The sequence below is a fragment of the Falco biarmicus genome, chromosome 7, assembly GCF_023638135.1.
Source record: "Falco biarmicus isolate bFalBia1 chromosome 7, bFalBia1.pri, whole genome shotgun sequence".
Lineage (NCBI taxonomy): Eukaryota > Metazoa > Chordata > Aves > Falconiformes > Falconidae > Falco > Falco biarmicus.
Window position 1 is genome coordinate 6,884,982 of NC_079294.1, and position 22,760 is coordinate 6,907,741.

At 40.6% G+C, this 22,760-nt stretch overlaps 1 protein-coding gene across 26 annotated transcripts in view; it reads right to left on the reverse strand.

Annotated features, from left to right (window-relative positions):
- The window catches only part of NRXN3 (neurexin 3), a 1,022,200-nt gene that overhangs the window by 16,499 nt on the left and 982,941 nt on the right, over window positions 1-22,760 (reverse strand). The gene's annotated exons all lie outside the window — the stretch shown is intronic.

The window sequence follows — 22,760 nt, forward strand, 5'->3', positions numbered from 1 at the left end:
CTCCTGGGAGAAGGATCTGATATGGTTTTTTGAAAGACTGAAAACTGACATTTGTAGTCAGGCCAACTAAGGCTTTTTTATGTAAAGCTAAACTTATTTAATCCCAAATGTCAGTCACATGGGAAGAAGTCTTTCTGAATCCTGCAGGATTTTGCAACTACAAACCAGATCCTCATACTGACAAACTCAGTAGCAGAACTCCATCCAGTAATTTGAGTGGCAGCAGGAATAGTTTACTATCTTTGGTGTAAACCCATGCAGCAATTTCCTGCGTATTTATGGTATATTAAATTGTACGTAAGTTTCCGTTTATCTGCAAACATAGAGCAGCAAGGGTATCTTAGTGTCCCCTCCTTTCTTCAATGCCTACAGCTATGAAGTAGCCAGGTAAAAAGAAAAGTGCCATCAGTTTGTCCAAATGACAGTGAATATTCCATGACTACCAAATTCCTTCTTGGTAGTTGTATCCCAAGAAGTCTTATACTGTCATACCTTTTAATATCACCTTCTTAGAAGGCACCCAGCAAACATACCAAGACAGCTCTGAAATAAGCTAAGGGATCACCAGGCACATTCATATACATCACAGAAGTGTATGAAACTTCTGTCTTGCATAACTTGCCGGGGATAATTACATGAGAACATTGAAGAATTTAGGAAGTTCTTGGATTCAGGACTGATTTGAATGTCCAGATCCTAAAAGACACCTGAAATATGCATCTATGTAAGGAGGCTACGCCATATTGAGATAGTTGGAAATGGTGCCTACTTTGCTGGTATACAAATACTTTCTTAGGTACAGCTAAATCATAACCACAAGAAGATCTGGATACTTCACAAATGCTGTTTTGTTCTTAAACCTTACTGTTGACTGCACATTATCCTCTGTGAGAGTTGTACACCCAAGTTAACTTATGCATAAGTTATTCCTATGATCTCCTTTATTCATACGTAATTTCTGATGTATCTATTTTCACACTGGATTCTTTGAGAAATCAGTTCTGGTGAACTTCAGAAGTAGGCAGGACCCATTTCAGTGCAATATTTTTAATCCCTCGGATGCTAGGCTACACTTGCCATTTCTGTTGAAAGATTCTACAGAGTAACTTAATTCATCCCTCATCTAGCATAAGCACATTACATTCTCAGAGTCTGCAGCTAGTCCAGCTGTGAGTGACTGGGTGGATGGAGCTTCCTTCCCTGCTTTGAGAGAGGAGGAACCAAAGCATAGTAGATTCAAACCAAACGCTTTCTCTTGCAAAGAACGTAAACTTCTCTTCTGATAGCAAAGTAGTGATCCTAGTTCTGCCCTCAGTAACCCTTCTTCTTTTACTGTTTCCTGCTCCTCTTACAGACAGAAATAAGTGCTGGGAAGAACCTGCACTCACAGCTTGTATCCAGGGATAGCTGCAGTGCTTGTATCTTGGAGCTGTAAACAAAACAAAGCAAAGCGAAAGCATACAAAGAAAAATGTTGTCCACTTCTTAGATGGCCGAATAATCCAGGATCATCCCAGGCACTACTTATCTCTCTGGAAGACATTCAAGATCTAAAGCACTTAACTTTTTAAGTCTCTCTGGTGAAGCAGCTGCAGCTTATTCTTGAGGATACATGGGAAACAGTCCTACTACAAACCTTTAACAAGGACCTTTAACAGCATACACACTGCACTGAGTAATTTTTTTTTTTTTTGACAAGCTGTAGAAGAAAACAGGGGTGTTAATGGATGTTTGGCTATACAGACGTGGTGATGAACTCCAACTAGAAACAATACACAATTTCCTTTGAAATTACATCAAGCTAAATATTGCAATAACTGAGAAGAAACAATAAACTATGCCCATAAACACTACTGAAAACAGCACAATAGCTATCTGTGTGTTCTCTTCTATTGAGTATGAGTACTTTTACATCTACTTCTAGCATATTTGAGGTGTAAGAACTAAGAACTGAAGTGACCTATTCAAACTAATGTAGAAAACCTGCAATAAATCATGGAATTTTAGCACATCTTCCAGATGATGCCTTATCCAGTGGTACAGCCCTGCCCACAATGTTACTCTTCTTTGGGCTTTGGATGTCAAAGTATGCTCTGCTGTAGATTAAATTGGAATAATTCATTGTCATATCAAAAGTGAAAAAAAGGGAAACACCCCCAAAATGTTGTTCCCATAGTAGAAGTTAAATCTCAACAGTGCAAAATTGTACCGGGGAATTAACTAGCCTGAACAAAACCTGAAGAATGCAGAGGAAAATACCTCAGTGCCAGCTGTGGCACTTCAAATGAATTAGACAGGACTTAACAGAAATTTTTGATTTGTAATTTTCCTCATGCTACAAGAAGTCTTTGGGACTTCAGAATTGAGGACAAGCCCTGCAGTCTCCTCAGCCAAGAACAAGTCAAAATATTCCTCAGGATTAATACAAGGATTGCCTCACAGCCACACTGAAAAGGCTGGGCCAGGTTCCCCATCAGCAAAATGAGTTGACGTTGGGTACACCAAGGCTTTAATACCCGGTTACCCAGAGGGAGAAATGTTACATAAGGGCCTGTTACTGATGAGAAGATCAGCACCAAGTAGGCTGCTGATAGATTCTACCAAATTGCCACTGGGAAGTGGTAGAAAATCCTCGGTAGAAATCCTGATATTGAGTAGTCACAAATAAATGCAGCCCCAGCTCTTCCTCTGAAAAGTTAGAAAGGGAACGCCAGCCTTTCGAGCAGTAAGGTTGGTGCTGTTCTCTCACGTCAGTTCAGAGGATGCGAGATGCTCTTTCCTTTTGATTATACTAATGTTTAAACGCACCAGAATCCCCTTGAGAACTCAAGCAGAGGTGTTTGGAGACAGAATGGCAATGACTATTAATCCATGCTTTGACGTCAATTCTCCTACTAGGCAGCACTTGTAACTGCATCAGAAATACCAGAGCCAACTAACGTATGAACTCACTAGCTCTGAAGCACTGCAGGGGAGTCCTTTGTACAGAGCTTTCAACATGTGAGCTGGTTCTGTCTGTCATTTGGAAAAGACAAGAGGGGATAGTGCTGTGATTCAGGCATTTTGGATGGATTTTTGGCAGAACTTCTTGTTTGCTTGTTTTTATGGGCAAGTTTAATGCTAGCCAGGAAGTGCAGAAGCATAAAGAGAGGGGGCCGTTTTTGCAGATTTCCTTTTGAAAGTTCAGGATTACAGTGGTGAAAGGCTGCTGCAGGCAAGTTTGAATCCTCTTTTTCAACATAGTGAATGACTGGAATAAACTCTACTGTGATTCAGAAGCCAAAGCTGTAAGCTGTTTATCAGAGGTTGCATTATAGCAAGAAAGTGGCTGGGAAGGGTATTTGCTCTGTTTTCATAACAGATTGGATTAGAAGAGAAACAGACCTCATTCCAAAAGCTAACCTACTTTAATATCAATGATATTAATATCTGGGGCCCCTAACATAAGAAGGACATGGACCTGTTGGAGCGAGTCCAGAGGAAGGCCATGAAGATGCTCAGGGGGCTGGAGCACCTCTCCTGTGGAGACAGACTGAGAGAGTTGGGGTTGTTCAGCCTGGAGAAGAGAAGGCGCTGGGAGACCTTTAGAGCAGCTTCCAGTACCTAAAGGGGGCTATAAGAAAGCTGGAGAGGGGCTTCTTACAAGGGCATGAAGTGACAGGACAAGGGGGAATGGTTTCAATTTGAAAGAGGGCAGATTTAGATTAGATATTAGGAAGAGATGCTTTATGGTGAGGGTGGTGAGATACTGGCACAGGTTTCCCAGAGAAGCTGTGGGTGCCCCATCCCTGGAAGCATCCAACACCAGGTTGTACAGGGCTCGGAGCAACCTGGTCTAGTGGAAGATGCCCCTGTCCATGACAGGGGGTTGGAACTAGATGGTCTTTAAAGCCCCTTCTAACCCAAACTATTCTATAACGATGATAACTTGAGTGTATTTCAGAAGCACAGGAAGAGATAGTATGTCCATGAATAAAAATGAGAAGCTGGACATCAAAATTCTTTAGGTCCATTCAAAACCTAAGTACTTTTTGAACAAAAAGTCTGCTACTGATTAATTCAGCCTACCTCACTGGTAAGCTAGATAGCCTTGGCATCCTTTTTACCTTATCTTCACATCTTGATAAGATAATGTATATCCCACCATAAGAAATGCTTATTTGTTTCCTTTGTTAGAGGAGTTGGAGAGCTAACTTTGAAAATGTGGTGGTGTTTTTTTTTGTTGGTTTTTTTTTTGAAACAAACCCAACAGTTAATATTCATAGAGACCAGGGCAGGTCAGATTGCTGTGGAATCACTATTTAAAGGGATATATAGTCATTCACTTGAATATGTTTTCCATATGACTACTTGTTGTATTACATGAAATATTTACATTTAAATTTTAGGGTCAGTGTTAGAAAATCAACTAAAAGATGACTTTGGATAGCTATTAACAATCATGTCTGAGCTTCATGGTTTAGTAATTCACAGGAGCATACCAATCATGAATACCTGTGAAATGAAAGTTAACTGCAGATCAAGTCTAATAGGATGGAAAGTTAATTAAAAGAAGCTAAAAAAATGCTTATCATATTATGCTTTCCTCGCTATGAAGTAAGACGTTATATGGTTAGATTTTAATAGGAATGTCTATTACTTTCTCGTAGACTCTAATTTCCTTTATCTGTATGAGCCACAAAATTTTCTCATGCAGTTTTCTTTCCTGATGAATTCATGTCTGCTATTCATATTCTTATTCTAGCTTCTGGTCTTAAGCACAATCAAAACAGAGACGGAACTGGAAATATGATGTTAAAAGAGCAAACACTTTATTTGGGTAATTCTGCTACTGGCAAAACTTGCAGCTTTGAACTTTGTGAATGAATTTAAAAGGTGCTCAGATTCTAACCTTAGTGCCCTGAGAATTACTGGCTTATTGGGGTATTAATGAACAGCACTGTTTTGAAGTCGAAGAGAAATTTCACCTTCAGAGTGTTCATTATAAACACTTGAGCCTGTCTAGGTCCCTCCTTGCCTTTTGCAGAAAGACAGTAAACATGCACAGGCACATGGACCAACATGCTGCAGAAGAACTGGCAGATTTGCCTGTTATTCCCAGTGCCTAAACAATGCGTGCTAGCCTTTCATGGCAAATTTAATTGTTTAATACAAAGTGGCTTCTTTTCACAACTTTCCATGGCTTATCCATGAGTTATCCATCAAAATGGGAGCATGTCAGAAGCCAAATTATCAACTGCTTGATTGCTACTACATTACACAGGTACAACGCAAAGGACACCCTCCTTTTCAACTTCTCATTGCTTCAGGTGCCGCATTCTTGGATATGTGAATGCCCCATGTTTTTAGAAGTTTGTCTTTGCTTGTTTGTTGGCTAATGAATACATACCAGCCACTCAAACAAATAATTTTGATGCAAGTTGCCATTGTCACATTATAGCTCCATCACAATTTTTTATTATGGTCTTATTTCACTGACTGGTAACATAGTAGTGGTAACCTCGAAAAATAAAGAGAAAGGGAACCAACTGGCAATTCAAACATATAACTACAAAGAGAAGAATTCAGCACAGAAACACTGAGCTCTGAGGTAAGATGACAGTTATATGTGCCCTGTCTTCATAGGTAGGGAGGCCGTGCATGAAGCTAACTGGAAAAGCCCTTCATTTCTGCTCTTTCCTCAGCTTTGCCTTTCTCTTAAAAAAATACATCCTGCTTTGAAAACTCTGCCATGGGGTTTTATGTCTCAGTGGATGCATTTCTAACCTGAAAAATATTGGATCTATTTTCAACTCTAATGATATTTTCATACCAACTCTCTGCCAACCCAAGTCTGGGATCTGAGAGTCAAGTTCAGGTCTCCTGTCATCACCGCTCAGAGGGAAAGACTGTAGGTCAGCGTATGCTCTCAGTGACCTTGTAGCTACCCTATGGTGGTTTTACAGAAATATGACTGACTGAACTTGTAAATTGGATGTAGGTAAAGGACTCCACTGGAGAAGTGAGACACAGATTTGGAATCCAGCCCCCAGCCCTAGCACTGTGTGGGCTCTGCAGGGACCAACAGGAGAGAAAACCATTAAAGCCAGTGGACTGGACTCTACAAGCAAACACATGCATTACTAAGGATGAGGAAAGACTATCTGTTTGCTCATCTCCAGCACTAACGTACAGCTATGGGTGAAAATTGTCCCTTTTGCTTTAACAAATAGGGATTTTCATATTGAAAAAAATAATTTTAATTGGAAACATTTCCTCCCCTTTATCAGTGAAATTCTTCTTTTAACCTCAGCAGTAACTTTTCCTCCTCCCACCTCTGCAACTATTACGTGCCCTACAAATCCTTTTCTCTATGCATCTCTCAAATCTTCTCCATGTTGCTCTGAGCTAAAGCTTGTTAGTGAGTCACCTAAGGAAGCATCCTTCTAACCTCTCTGACTACGATATTTATAAAGTGGAGACAACAGCATTTATCCCTCTTACTAAAGGAGTGAAAAGCTTTTTTTGATACCTGCAAAACATTTTTAAAGTGTGAGATAATGCTACTGAAGTACTAACAGTACATTTCTGGTCAAACACAGTACCTGACGCACAGGGCCAAGTGTTCTGTCAGATAAGACCAAGAAGATCCAGAACACCATCAAGTGCAGAAATAAAAATGGAAGTTGCAATGACTTACTTTAAACACAGAATATAGTTTCTAAGCAAAAGGAGGGTTAATTTCTGCTCTTTTCAAGAATACTAGTGTGCAGAGTACAGATGCACTAACTGGGCTCAAAAAAGTAAGTGAAAGTCAGAAGCTGCCTGATCTCAGAAAACCAACAGGCATTTCTCATGTATTCAAACCATGCAGAATAAAGTACAGCATTGTAATGAAATACAGTAAAAAATTTAGATTATATGCACCTAATAAAAACAAGCTGTTGTATTCTATAGCTAAGCCTTGAAATGTTCTGGCTAAAGTCTCTCCTCTTTGTTAAACCACACAGATTTTTTTTTTTTCTCCAGACTGTGATTTAAGGTCTAGCTAATTCTGTATAGTGATTTCTTTTCACATACAACTACATAAACTCAGCCCTGATCCTACAGACTGCTAAATACTTTCTACTTTCATTAATACCCGTGAAAAATGAAGGCACTCAACATCTCATCAGGCTGCTAGTTTTCCCAGCCATGTGGTTAGTGCAATCAGTAAATATGCATGCACATGCATATACAGAGGAATCTACACACAATTTTTTGAATTTTTTGACCATGAAAGTATTTAATTTGCATCCAAATTCCAGACTGCTATGGGGATCCAAGTGCTGACTGCTTCCTTTTCTAAAAGAAAAATCAACATCCCCTTCATAAATGCTCTGGACAAAAGGTTTGGAAGAGAGTTATAAACAAGTGAGGAATGTAGTGAAAATGTTCTGCTGTTGGTATTTTAAGCCTGTTATCAAATGTAGTTTCCCAGGAATTCCTTGTGCATGCAATTTTTTTTCATGCATGCAGTGAATTTCCTAATTCACAGTTTCTGATCTGATGTTTAGTTCTGGTAAGATATCATACATCTAAAATTTAAAAGCACGATTCACTACTCACCTCCAGCAGTTTTACACTGATAATAATGCCTATATGCATTATTGCTACCTTCCATTACCATGAAGTGAGAGGTAGATCATGTGCATCATTTCTTACATCAGAATCAGACAGACTGCAATGTGACATGCAGGCCATCTCCTGGGGACCAGGACAGGTTATTAGCAGCACTCTGACTTCATACCTAAGATATTTGCTAGAACTATCTGAAATCTGTTATCATGCTGTGTAACTGAATAATACTTATGGTTTTTATATATATACTTGCACACATATACAGCAGTACTATATATTGCATACTTACAGATATGTTTATACACATACACATATATATGTATTCCCCTTAATTCATATTTCCAGCACCTCTCCCAGTGCTCCACTCGGAGACACAGGACTCAAATTTCTTGGATTTTATAAAAGAAAACTGCATTTGTCATCCGCTAATCCTCTGTTGCAGAGAATCTCTTTCCTCCGCACCAGTTCCGCATGCTTATTAAGCTTTCCAACTATTTTCAGGCTGCGCATAAGCAGAGGCTTCACTGTAATGGAGCAGAGAGATAACAGTGCCTCTCCACACAGCTTTGTCACTGCTACTCCCAAAATGATGTGTACAGCTCTATGCATTCCGTTACCAGAAAGGAGCAGCACAAGGCAAAACAAAAGAGAAAACTGATAAAGAACTGATGTTCAACAAGGAACAATGATCATTGCTCTAAGCTGATGTGTAAAATCTTTAACTTCAGCATAGATAGCTCAATCGTCTTGTTTTGCATTTGCTGAAATCTCTCTTGAATAAGAAAATTAATGTAATATGACACACCGCAGTAAAAGCTGTCACTGCCCTAACATGACTGAATCCCCAGAAAAATGACCTCCTGGAGTGTGTATCTGACAGAATGTTTAAGAAATCTGCAGGATCAAAATGCAACCTTTGTTTAAAAGTGAAGGAGAGATTAACCGAGGTTTGAAAGTGAAAGAAGAATTAAGACTCCAAGGTCTTATTTCAAGTCCTGCCATTCAGACGGTTCTTAAGGGTCTGGTCCACGAAAGGATTAACTATCTCTTGTCAGCATATAAATCTAAAATTTAGATCTTTGAAGCAAGTGCTCAGCTGCACTAATATCCACAAAGCTCCGTTCAGCTGCTGGAAAAATTATGGCAATGTAGCTATAAAATGCTGTTGGAGCTAATGGACATTGAGACGTGCAGCCATCTCCAGGATCCAACTGTTCAAATTCATTTTAAATAAGCACATTGAATATGTAGCTAGCACTAGAAATTAAATCCCAATAAAACGGAAGAAACAATACTGCTTTTATAGGGATGTTAAGGCAAAAGCAGTAGGTATCAATGCCAATTGATATTCCAAATATCCTTGTAAATCTTAGCCTTCATAAAAAGTCTCTTTTATAAAGTACTCCAAATAGCTGTTATCTCATTTGGTGCTCAGGCTCATAATTAATTAGCTTTAATGGAAGCTAAGCAAATTTGTTATGAAAAAAGAAACCAAACTGGTCAGGTTCCTCAGGACACTTTAAACATTTCCATGTGAATATAGCTTTCTTACCCGAGTGGCACCATCCTGGCAGCTCGGGTAAGAGTTTCTTAAACTATCTAAATTGGCACCTTGTGTTTGGACACTTGCCACCCAGAAGACAGGCCAGCAGAAAACTTGCAGCTTGTCATCAGAAAGGACAGGTCATCAGGGAGGCAAACTACAAAGAATCACCAGAAGAATAACAAATCTACTCGTTCTGGCTGGGCCTGATGTGGTGATCATGCAGCGCGTGCAGGTGTTGATCAACAGCTGCTGGGGATGAGCCCCCCGTGTGCCCGGGTGGCCCAGGAGGCCAGCAGCGCCCCGGCTGGTGTCCCACACGGCGTGGCCAGCGGGGCCGGGGCAGTGCCCGTCCCCCTGCGCTCGGCACGGGTGAGGCCGCCCCTCGAGCCCTGGGCTCAGCTCTGGGCCCCTCACGGCCAGAGGGACACTGAGGGGCTGGAGCGTGTCCAGAGCCGGGCGGGGGCTGGGGGGGCTCAGCCTGGAGAGGAGGGGGCTGGGGGGGCCTGGTCGCTCCCTGCAGCTGCCTGACAGGGGCTGTGGGCAGGGGGGGTCGGTCTCTGCTCCCAGGGAACAAGCGACAGGGCAAGGGGAAACGGCGTCAAGGTGCGCCAGGGCGGGTTTAGATTGGGTAGGGGGGAAATTTCTTCATGGGAAGGGTGGTCAGGCACTGGGACAGGCTGCCCAGGGATGCGGTGGAGTCACCGTGCCCAGAGGTGTTTAAAAAATGCATAGATGTGGCACTGAGGGACATGGGTTAGAGCTGGGCTTAACAGTGCTGGGTTAACGGTTGGACTTGATGATCTTAAAGGTCTTTCCCAACCTAAACTATTCTATGGTTCTGTGATTCTATGATGGAGATTCATTTTTCCTATGCTCTCTGTTCTTTACGTTTGCGGTAGAAAATGCTACGGAATGCTCATTCTTCAGCAGAGCAATGTGTAAAACCTTTTCAGGGGAGGTAAGATAGGGAACAAACTACTGCACCAGGTTTCCCAGCTCTTCCTGTATGGAGAAAGAATTACTACTATCAGAGCAAACTAGACACACAAATGGCTGCTTTCATCTTTAAACAATACTGCTATTAGAATAGAGGTGCTCCAGGCACAACATTTGCAGCTTGTTTTACCAGCTGTTTCTAAAAATACCGCCTTAGTGAAGAAGCCTTCTTTCCCTCCCTCTTCAAAATGATTCTTGTTTGCTTTTTCTTTCCAAGAGAAAAGTGATAGATATGGAAAACAGCATATGTGGGAAAGATCACACAGCTTCAGGGATGGACTTTTGCCATTACTATTCAAAATATAAAGAAAAGCTATGAATGAAACAACTGAAGATGCTAAAATATACCGGCCCAACTCCTTTGATAAATGTAATCAAAAGTTTTATTCTTCTAACACAAATGGCAGAGAGCTAGTGACAGATGTTTCCTATGGAGAAAAGTATGGTTTAATGTTCTGGAGAATCTAACAGGGGAAAAAGGAAGCTGAAAAACAGATAAGGAGCAGTAAAAAGCTTCCAAGTTAGTTAAGGGTGAAGGTTACTAGTCAGTAACTTATAATATTTTCAGAAATATAAAAAGGGGACAAGTATAGTGAAATCCCCACGCAATACTTACAACTACAAAATTTAAGTTTACTTTGTTTCATAATAACATACTTTGTCAGAATGTGAGCTTTTAATTTTTGAAATTTCTTTTTTTAAACCATCAATTTCAAAATGAAAGGGCACTTAAGACAAAAGTTGAAATTTGCATTTGAGGAGTCATAAAACATTTTCTTGTTTTGGATTTGACACAGACAGTTCAGAGGAAAATAGATGGAGTCCCCACAGTACTTTGCCAACCCCAAATCTTCACTTTTTGTCAAAAAAGAACCAGGGCACGAACATTTTCAACTACTTTCCAGCCTGTGTATTCCCTTTGGGCTATATGGCAAGTTTAAACATGTGAAGTAAAGGGTTTCAGGCAAACCTGAATACCTCTCACTTATCAGAAGATAAAGCTCAAAAGTCATCATTTCATGCTTAAAGGCTGATCACTCTACTGCTGTGTGGGGTATCTCGCAGCGTTTTTTCCAGGGGAAAGCTATCCATCAACCACTGGACTATGTGTAGATCAGGCAGTACGTCCAGTTTACTGTACAAAAAAGTATTTCCCCCCCTCCCCAGATGCATACATACTCCCACTACACTGCCAAGTCCCTCGACTTTCTCTCCAGATGTCAAACCCTCCTCAATCCTCCCCAGAGCTCCCTGAGTCCCCACTCCCCCGGCAGAGCTAAGTGATTCAGAACCTCGCCAAAGGCACCTCCCTGCTGCCAGTTCAGCTGTGTGCCACTGGTCCTCTATTTCAGACCATGCTCACATCTCAGACCTGAGAGTCACACTCACCTGCACTCACAAAACACCTCCCCCAAAATGTTGGGATGTACTAGCTGCTTTCCGAGTTATACAAAAGCCGAGTTATACAAAACCGATTTGAATTACCAGAACTTAACAGGAGCATGAGAAAGAGGATAAGGCAAGATTCAATCTATTGCTTCCACACCTGCCTGTAAAGCTCCTAAACAAGTTTCTTCTACTGCTCTATTTCAATTTCAAAAAATGCTCCTTTTAGCCAGAACATAAACATAGCGTTAACAGATGTATAAATATACATTCATGTATGTATACACAGAGAATGCATGCATGTACATGCTTTGCAATCTGTTTCAGCACTAAAAGAATTAGCATACAGGAGAACCACAGATTCTAGGGGAAATACCGATCTCCAGGTACCCCACGGTAGTTGCTTTATGGAAAGAAGTCAGCAGAAGAAATTAAAATTATATTTTGATACACTAGAAAATACCCTAAACTAATTACAGGGCTCTGTTTTCTCTTTCTGTCTGTCAAATATGATACATATGAAGACCTTAAGGCTTCAGCACTGAAAATCAGTAGTCACTAAAACTAGTATCTAAAGTCTGTCATACTGGTTTCAGCACCAGGGGAAAGAAAAAAAAGGAATTATTCACAACAATTTAGAAAAAAATCCAAACCCACAAAAAATAACAACTCAAAATTGGTTTGCACTTCTGCTGTTCTGCAAAGACAGGACAACTTTTTTCCCTTTTGATGCCTCTGACTTTTATTGTTTTGATACTGAGATAGAACAAAACCAGCAACGAGACAAAAGTGTTGGAATTTTCCAGTTGCTCTAAAAGAAGCTAATTTTCAGGTTTTGTATGTTTGCCTGTAAAATAGTTGTAGTTCCTCTTGAATGCCAAAAATGATCCTTATAACACCACCCCACAGGACCAAACAACTTCACTTTTTATGAGACTCAGCAGAAGTTGAAAAATTAGTCCTTGAGTGTGGCTCTTTTGTAAGGTTTTAATAATGTTTTTCTTGGCACAATGAAAATGTAGCATAAAATATATTGTCGAATCAGCGGGCATCTGAGATTTCAAATCAAGAAGTTTATTTCTTTCTTTTTTTTTGCGTCTATCCGTAGTTTCAAAACTGGTATGATCTTTGTCTCCTGCTCCTCACACTGCATTTAAGAAGTGCTACCACTTCAGATTGCAGTTGGGATAAAGCACTGATTTCTGGCTGTTGTGAGTAATAAATTGGAACTGAAAGAGAGAGGCAGAATGAAGGCAAGGTAATAACCCTTTTGACATAATTATAAGCTTTGGTATCTCGTGATCTACTTGGGTTGCGAATAGAAGTAGAATAGGTTTTCCTGCTCTGCCGAGGTAACATTCCAGGTGTTACAGTTCATGCGAATATTAGTACCTTTGGGCTTCTGAATACATAAGGCACCTTCAGGTCTAGGCAAGACGACCAAAAGAAATATATAATAAAAATGCTTAGAAGAACAAGTGTATCTATGTCTCTAGTATCTGTAAATGTTCAACATGTTTTCTCTCTAACAGATATCAAAATCAGATAGATAGTTTCTTCTTGCTTAAAGCTAACTAATCAGTTGCTATAGACATTTAAGGGTCTAATACGCATCCATTTGCTTTTGATGTAAAATGTGTTCCTGAGTCATGTGCTAGCTCTTCTCTTCCACCGAATGTGTCATTGGCTATTTTTTCTTTCTTTCCCATATATTTTATGAAGCTGAAAATCAGACCTAACAGGGACAAAAAGCAAGTCCCAGCAGGTTGAAAATATCATATCTTAGTATTTTAGACATGTGTCAGCTTGATAACATAGGCACAGTACTAGAGGGATTGCCAGAATGTGACAGTGCACATGGCTTCAAGTTTAGAGAACACGCTTTAAAAAAAGACTGGAAAGCAACAAGGGCAATGGAGCCAGACTGTGGGTCTGGTCCTGATCTCCTCCTCATCTTAAATGCAAAACGAGGAAAACTTACACCAGCCAAGTCAGGCTGGAGAAACTGTGAAGATTTTGAAGAAAAATTCTGATCAGGATGCAAGTTCAAGTGATGGAACTGCTGATGTAAAAGATCTGTATATTGCAGTCCACTCATGACATTAATTTATGTAGTCTGAGCATGGTTCATTCCATTGCATGTGTTAACTCTAGAGAAAAAAGTGATATTTAAAAACGATGCCACCCCACCCTTCCCTGACATGAAAATATTTGGCTTTTGATCTCTCGCTTGCTTCTCTCTGCTTTAACAGATTAGGAGTTGTATCTACTTCATAAAAGTACACAATAATGTTACTTGTCACAGCAACTGAAGATAGCACTTAGCACTAAAGTCTTAACAATAACATAGCTTGCTTGTACATTTTCGGTAGTTAGCAGTACAGTACCACTTTGTTGCATTGTAGAGCAATTTGCATCTGAATATCAAAGTCCTTTAACATATTAATTAAATCTCCTTCTTTTCCCTTCCTCCTCACCTCATTTAGCCAAGAAGTATTTCATTTACTCTCCTTACAGGTAGGCAAATGAATGATACAGATGCACAGTCACAGAAGGAATCAACAGCAGAGCTGGGAGCAGCACACTGGAGTTCAGGCTTTTTATCCTTGGCTTTAACAACCTGACCCTCAGCTCTCCCCCTTGCTCACTGACAAATGTCACAAGAGCTGAAGCTGGCAGCCTGCCCTGAGACAGAAAACAACAGTATGAACTAACTATTTCAAGTGCCAGAAATCCGTATACACACTTAGTGGGGTAAAACGGAGCACAATGGCACCTTCCATGGCATCTCCTGTGCTTGAGTGAGCCTCTCGCTCCCTGCAGCGGAGGGCTAGTCACAGGCATCGCAGAGGCTACGTAAGGCTAACAAACGCAATCATTCAGCAGGACGCAGCAGCTTTACCACAGCCTGGAGGCTACTGTCCTGACGCCTGGACACTTGATTTACTCATCACAATACACCAATATGAAGGTTACCCTGAACTTTATGATGCAGGGGCTAAAACTCTGATTGTTCTGCTCCAATAACCTGCCACTTGAGCTAAAAAAAAAATAATTGTTTCTTTTGCTGTTAAGCCTCATAACAGAACTGTTCTGGTCTATCTGACAGAGGGCAGTGTTACACAAAATCACGAGCTTGTTAATCATAGTACAGTTTTATAAGCAATTTTGTTATTTTAGCAATTGACAAGAAAAAGCTTTAGATTCAGTAAGAATTAATAGTTGTGAAAAACACATAGAGGTGTAAAATCTAAAGTGAGTAAGCTTTAAATACTGATTCATTTTTGCTATGATTAATAGCACTCAGTAGTGTTTCTCAGATCATATACAAATTAAGAAAACTGAACCCAACATCAGATCATTGGTTCTTATTGGTGAAAGAAAGCTATCTTCTTCTTAACCCACTGCAAGTAAAGGAAGCATATCTTGGGTAAGTTAAATGAAATAATTAAATTAAATCATTCCATGTCAGAGACCTGAACATATCCCATCACTTCCCTCTTCTGGTAACTCTCAGCTTAAATAGATAAGCCTTATACCATGCTCTTGTGAGAAAAGTTCACAGATTTCATCATCTTCCCTGCAGAATAAACTAATTCCTGCAAAACAACAAAGATTTTCGCTAGGCTAAAGGTATGTGTAAACATGCTCTTTGTGATGTGGTGAACGTTATCTGCACGAGAACTGTCTGCCTTTTCCTCCACTACCTGGAGATGATCCACTGACGCCAGCTAATGTATCCTAATGCACTGAGACCTTCTGTGCCATTAAGATGGCTAGTACCTTCACTGGGAACAGAACTGAGATCCCAGGAAATGCACCATTGTACAAGCCAAAGGATATTTTTTCTAAATAGCGTTTCAAGTCTAAGCAGACACCTGAAAACTCAGCTTGTTTTCTTCTGCTTTATGCATTATTGCACATTCATGATGCATATGGCAGAAGACACTCCAGATGCATTTCCAGAATTGTGTTTAAGTTACTACGAGTGAACATCTGCAAGGCAGTTTTCACCAGTATCAATAGGGAGGCAGACATCACACGGAGACAAACAGAAGACTGACCCCATAAAGCAAAGATGCAGTACTCTTAGAAATCTTAAGTACATCTTACATTTTTATCTCTTAACTACAAATGGACTGTGGATTTCAGGAATAAATTCACATAGCTATCATTTCAGTGGCATGTGCATATTTCCTTCCCAAGATCACCTTTTATAAAAAAAGCCTAGGTACTTTCCACTTAACATACAGCCTGCACCCTGCGCAGCCTTTTCTGGCACCGAAAGGGCAGATAACAGGAGTCCTTACTCTAAGACATCAGCACGCACGTACAAATCCCCTAAGCAGCTGTCTGAGAAGTCACTTTAGCATTATGCCAGTAAACCGTTTCTGAGAGCGAATTGATAATGGAGTTTGAAAACCGTTGAAAACCCAACAGCTGCAACCTCTGTCTTAAGAAGCTGTGTGGGCATCCTGCAACTCACAGCCTGGGCTGACGCTCAGAACGTGGTTCAAAGCTTGGTGCCCCTTTGCGGACCTCCCTGGGGCAGGTGGGGAAGGGGAGGGGGAGGGGAAGGGGAAGAGGGGCAACGGAGCGGCGGGGAGCTGAACACCAGCTTACGAACAGAGAACAGAATCACATAACAACACTAGGCCAATGGACTCCAAGACACACTGACAAGACAGATGGACACAGACAAGACGTAAGATCACTACTAAGAAATAAAAAAAAAAAAGATCAAAAAAACCCATAAAATAAAGTAGATATATATAATGCTGAGGCTGCAAGACGCAGCTGATGGTACTGGCATAACTCTTCCAAAAAGAAGAAATTATAACACAACTAAAAATTAAAATTGAAAAGTTACCAAACCCCCCCCCCCCCCTCCCCACCCCAGATCGTACGCTACGGACTTGTTCGGTTAGCCTGAATGCGTAGCTCTGATGAAACACAAGATGGCATCATCACAGCCCATGCACCGATTAATGAAGGCCATGGTTAGTTAAATCAGCTAAACTACAGCATGCCATAAAAATGATCTTGCACTGACCCAGAAATAAAAGATATGACAGATACTCTGCATTGCAATAAAATTCTTTTTATGCCATCTGTGGTTTGTAGGGCTTGCTTTGTCGGAAGAATTTTTTTCTGGGAGACAGCAGGGGTAAAGGGAAAACTTTTGTTCCTTCTGGGTGGTTTTTTTTTTTAATCTGAACTCAAATGAAAAAAAAGAATAGGCCGGGGGGAGGGAAAAGACAGGATAAAGACTTTGCAGAAGTTTAGAAAAGGGAGGGAGAAGAGAAAATAAAAAGAAGGGAGGGGTAAGGATCTTCATTCTTTTACACACAACTTTCTTGGGATATCTGAAAATGTGGTTTTCTTTAGGATGGCAAGAAAAGATTTTGTTGCCTTTATTGGTTTGCAGATCTATATCTCTTTCTTGAGATGATTAAACCATTATTTTGTTGGAAGAACTCCAAAAATATAAATTGAAAAGTACAGCAATGATTTTAAAAATTAAAAAAAATAGCAGTATGGCACCATTACGAGCCAAAAAAAAGGGGAAAGAAATATAAAAGAAACTAAAATATCAATCACCAAAAATTCATGCGGCACAAGATGAGGTGAAACGACAGAAAATGTTCTTCAAATATATACAATGTATATATCTATCGATATATACACGGAGTATGTGTGTATATACCGATGGATATACCTGTATAATTTTTTTATTCTCCCTGCCCCACCCTACCCCAAGGCTAATTTGTAGATGAAACTATCAATTAAAAGTAAACAAATAAATAAAAGGAAGAAAGAAAAAACTCTGAGAAAAAAGAAATATAACGTGCTTTGTTCACCAAGAAATAACAATATCATGCATCTGTCCACGCCAGCAAATGCCAGGGTTAGATGAAGGCATGAATTTCTGTGTAAACATGTGACTGGATGATAGGGGCTACTGCTGATATTAGTCAGTTATTACTTTAGCGTATACACATATACATAGAGATTTATATGCACACTGTCTATATAATGCATATAAAGATAAAATAACCTCATGGGTAGGGACTTTGGAGCTTACATCGGAAAAAAGACCAATATGCTGAAAACCAAACTCAATATAAATTCCTAATATATATTAAAAAAAATAAATAAATAAAATAAAAATTACTGTAAGTCATCTGCATGATAGATTAGTAAAACTTGCTTGGTTGGTTTCGATTTGGCCTTAAGACCGTAGCTAGGAAATTCCATCAAACAAGTCCATTACACCCTGGGAAGTGGTGTGGATGAATCCCCCTTCCTTCGGATCCGTATGGGATTCAGCCTGTGAGACGGGAAGCCTACTCTGCATGCTCTGAGGCACGCACCCAAATCTGAAGGCCATTTCTTGTTCACAGCATCAGAAACAGAGCAGAACTCTTGTTTGACAGAGGGAAAGGCTGGGGGTAACTGTGCACTGGATTTGTGGGGACATTTCTCTGGGGAGAGCAATGAAAATTCCCTGGGTGCTTCAAGAAGGTTGATGCAGTTTAAGGAGGACAAGAGCCAAATCAGACCTTCTCTGGGTTTCCTCAGTCAACTTTTCTTCCCTTCCAGCACACTGCTTTTTGTACTGTGCTGGCTGCTTGTAAGCTCTTGGAAGGGAGTTTCCACTTGTCTTCTGCAAATAAATCTCTGACCGAGGCAGTCTGCAGGTCCCTGGATCTGCAGCTTACCTGGGTGGAAGCTTGATTGTCCTAGCCCATAAACCATAAGCCTGAGGTGGATGGATACAGGCCAGTAAATTATAGATACAGACACGATACCTGTGGGATATGTGTCTCCTGTCTGTGGGTATACGCTACAAAACACTGTGTAACTTCCAGCACAAAGAACTGTAGATTTTGGCACCTCTGTTGCTGTCTCCAGTCCCTCATGGGAAAGGCTTACCAGTCTGATTAGACAACCTTATGATATATGAAGCCTTTTGGGAAACACAGAGCAAATTTCTCTGGAAAAAAAAATCACCTCGGAAATTTTAGGGATGATTGGAAGGGAAAGCTGGCAACTACACCAGGGAAGACACATGGGATGCGTCAAGCCAGGGAGCCAGGACAAAGCCCTACAGACCGTTTCAAGAGGTTGCACGATGGGCTCCAGGCTAACTGGTGAGCATTTCACTGTTTGCTTTGAGAAGGGCAATGAGCAGCTTGGGCTCTGATCCCCAGGCAGCTGCCCGGCCACCAGCATCCAGCCTGCCTGGTGCCAGAGAACTGCGCTAATGTACGTGCTTATGGGGAGCAAGGGCGATGGCAGGAGGAGACAGCTGCAGTCAGCAAAGCACAACTGTCAACCTCAAGGCTTTGAAGAGTCAATAATATCACGTTGTAAGGGCGCTCCTTATTTGACTGGAAAAGAGATAAGTGCTTGCTTTCTTCACGATGGCACAGTGCTCCTAGTTAGGAGTAAAGATACCTCCCTTACAAATCTTTTGTTCTCTGCAAGTGGCCGAGTGACCAAACCACCACCACTGAGCTGTGTTCACAAGCACAGACTCAGACCCTGGCATCAGCTTTGAGAAACTTGCATATCTGAGCCTCAGATCTCCCTAGAACAAGCCAGAACAGAGCCCTGTACTCGCACAAGAGAAAAGCATCCTGTTTCTGGTGCAGAAACCAGAAGGTTTTCAAATGTGTACTGAGACAAGCGACACTTCCACAGAGATAAGAGAGGGACTGTTCTCAACTGAAGTAAATGTTTCTTCAGGGCAGATGAAGTTTTATGCCCTCTGTATCACTTACAGTAAGCCATTCTGGAAGATTTAGAGATCTAAGTGTATCTGGGATTGCCTGCAATAAGATGAATAACAAGTAGTTTTTAACACTGAACCTGCAATGGCTTCTTTTTCATTATGTAAAACACAAATGGGTTTTGAATTCACAGCTTTCATTGCCACCTCTTATTGGAATAATTTCTTATGCAGGCATGCGTGTCTACAGGGAATGCCTTTGGCTACCTCAAACAGGACAGGTCCTGTGACAGCTGCTGGTTTCTGAACAAGGGGATCTACAGAAATCCCAGCAGAAATCACTTTTGGAAGAGGGGCACAGAGTAGCAGCCAGCCTGCTACAGTGTCTCCAGCTAGCAGGGAAAACCTTGAGGGGAGCAGAGTGAGGAAACTGCCTTTACATTACCTTCTTTTAAAGAGATGCCAGTATCCAGGTGCAGATTGTACACTTACTGAGATTCGGGTCTTGGATTTGACAGACAATCAGAGTGAAGTGGCAGTAAGACCTTGCAAATGGTTCTCGTATGATATTTAGCCTCAAAGTGGACATGGTTTTCTGTCTTTTGAACTATCTTTGAGTACACCAAAATCAAAGTCTTCGAAAGGACTCTGTAGGGTACTGCCTCTGATCCAGGAGCAAGACCAAAGTAATAAATTTAGATCTTGGGATTTGATTCTGACCCACATGAAATCTGAAAGCTTTTGATTTGTCGGGCAGTATTCTCTGCTGCCCTTGTCTTGGCTGTTGCACAGCAGGTTCATCGTGATATATCTCGTATCTCACAACTGCAGCAGTGAGTTCAGTAACCTTTGCATTACTGGACCATGGCACTGAGGGTGATGGAAGGCCAAGTCCTGGAGTTTGGCAGAAACTCAAGAGCTTTAAAAGCTACACATTATCAGAGCAACAAAAAGGAGCCTGTGCTGGGTTAGGTCATTTAATTTTCAATTTGCTGCAAAAGGGATCAAGCAAGCCAGAAGGCAGCATAAAATACACCGACCTGTCAACAGAACAGGATGAAGCAACTTCAAATAGGCCCAATTAAAAAAAAATAAATAAATTAAATCTGAAAAAAAATCCAAACCTGTGCACTAGAAAATACAAGCAAGATAATCCAGATCTTTTCTTTCCGTAATGTATACGTTTAAGTACCAGATCTTGGCATATGGCCAGAATCCTGACTTGGCTGGTGACGTGTGAAGGCAAACATATCTGCTCAGCCAAGCCAGCACCACTGGATTTGGATAAGCCGGCTCAGATTGCTTTAGGGCTCCAGAGCGGAATGGGCTGCGTGAGTGCATTGATACCGGCTGTATTGCAGGCACTGTTCTACCTTCCCTGGATGTGCCGGGAGTGGAGACAGTAAGAGAGACAAAGAAACCTAAATGAGGAGCACCATAAACCTGTTATTTTTCCTTCTTATTATGAGCGAATGAGCCAGGTTTATGGTTTTGGAGGCAAAAAGGACCTGCATACGTATGCCTCCTCCTGATGGCTTTGTACACCAACGCCTCTGAGAGCGGGAAACCTCAAAATCTGGAAGTATAAATTTCATCAGTGAGGACCATCTGGGAGACTTTTTAAACTCATAATCAGGCTTATTTTTATTCTCCCCACTGCAGTAGTTCCCAAGAAAAGACAGAGATTTCGGTGGCTCATGCAGACCACCATCCTATGGAGGAGGATTAGGGAGCGATAAAAGATACTGGGTGAAACTTTCAAGAATGTCTAGTAGTTTAGGGAAGTACCTTCAGCAGATTTTCAGCGAGTCATATGATTTTGCACAGCAGATATTCAAATGTCTGTAGGCACTTATAGCTGCCAACTGTAACGCTTAGCAGGATTTTCAAAGGCAAGTTGTTTTTACAAATCCAGTTTTTACCTGTTTGTAGCAATAGATTTCTAACTGTGTCGAGAGAGAGGTTTTTTTAGTCTGGAAATGTTGCTCTAAAGCACTCTGAAATTTCATGCTAAATATCCTGTTTTATCAAATTTCTCCTCAGACTTTGAGTTTTCCACTGGCAGCACAAAAAGCTGAAAACATTGCTATTACAGTTTCTAGCCACTGAAATAATTGTGATTTCGGCATTGAAACATAAACGACAATAATGTGCAAGAGGAGGAGCCTGATAAAGAACTAGTTTCCTCCTTTAACTGAAATACTGAGCAATCAGAATAATAAAAAAAAAAGGTCTTATAATGTTAGTGAAGCTTTAATGAGACGATTCCTATCCATTCACTTGCATATCAGTTGTGGTACATCAGTCCTTTCAGCATGGTCCTATTAATCTCATGCCTCACTTTCATGATAATCACTGTGCTGGCATTTCATTACTTACTACCTGTATTTAAAATCTCAATACCCACACTGTTTATGCTTCACAGTCTAGTATTATTTGGACCGCTTTTCTGCCGGATGAGGAGTTGAAAAACTCTTAACGAGATCCATGAGAAAAGAGATGGGAGTAGGGGGAGCTATCTGTTAGCATCAGTCATTGTGTCACTGCCTTCCCTGCCATCGCAGGGAAGTCAAGAAGACGGGTGGAAGTTCCCAGCTACAAGGCAATGCCAATCTCAGGTTACTGCAAGACCAAGTTCTACCAAAAAAAAAATGCAGGTAGAGCATGACGAATTGAAAAGAAATACAAAAGCACTAGCCTTGGGTGAATTTTAATGTTATTATTGTATTAACCAGATGGCTTTAGGAAACTAAAAGCAGAACATTTATAATGCTTTCTTGGGGATTATTTAAAGAAAATAAAAATATCCCAAATAAAACAAAGCAAAACCAAACCAAACAAAGTAAAACAAAAAACCCCACCCTAGACTATTTATATGTTTCACTTTGAAGGACAAAAAATTCTAACCAAACTCCCTCTTTTTCTTTTAAATGTACACAGAAATTCGATGATGTCTGTTCTCTATTATAGAAATGCTTAACTCATGGCAAGCCTCAAAAAAGAAGACTTGAAAAAGCCTGCAAGAAATAAAATAGACTGCAGTTGCCTGCTGGATATCACATCATATATCTCACCAGAAAGAAAAGCCATAAATTTATCAAAATGTATCTGAAAGGGAGAAGTTGAGTCAGCTCCACATGGCCAGTTCTTCTGACTCTTTAATGGATACATTTTGAAGCATCACTGCAGATAACAGGGCAAGAATTACTACTAATTTTGTTATGTTAGAACTATGTTTTGGTGCTCCCCAATTACTTTGGGCTCACAGGAAACAAAATTAGTATAAATACATTACCATGTTAACTGTATTCAAAATCCCATGGACAAATGTATCCTTTTACAGTCCATCTTCAGAGCAATTAACAAAGATTAAACAATGCTAATAACCCATTATTGCTTCACTTTTGTTTCTCCTCTGTTTCTCATTCACCCTCCCCACTTCATAAATCTTTATTACGTGTCACATGCCACACTGATATTTTGGCTTTCCCACTGTGTC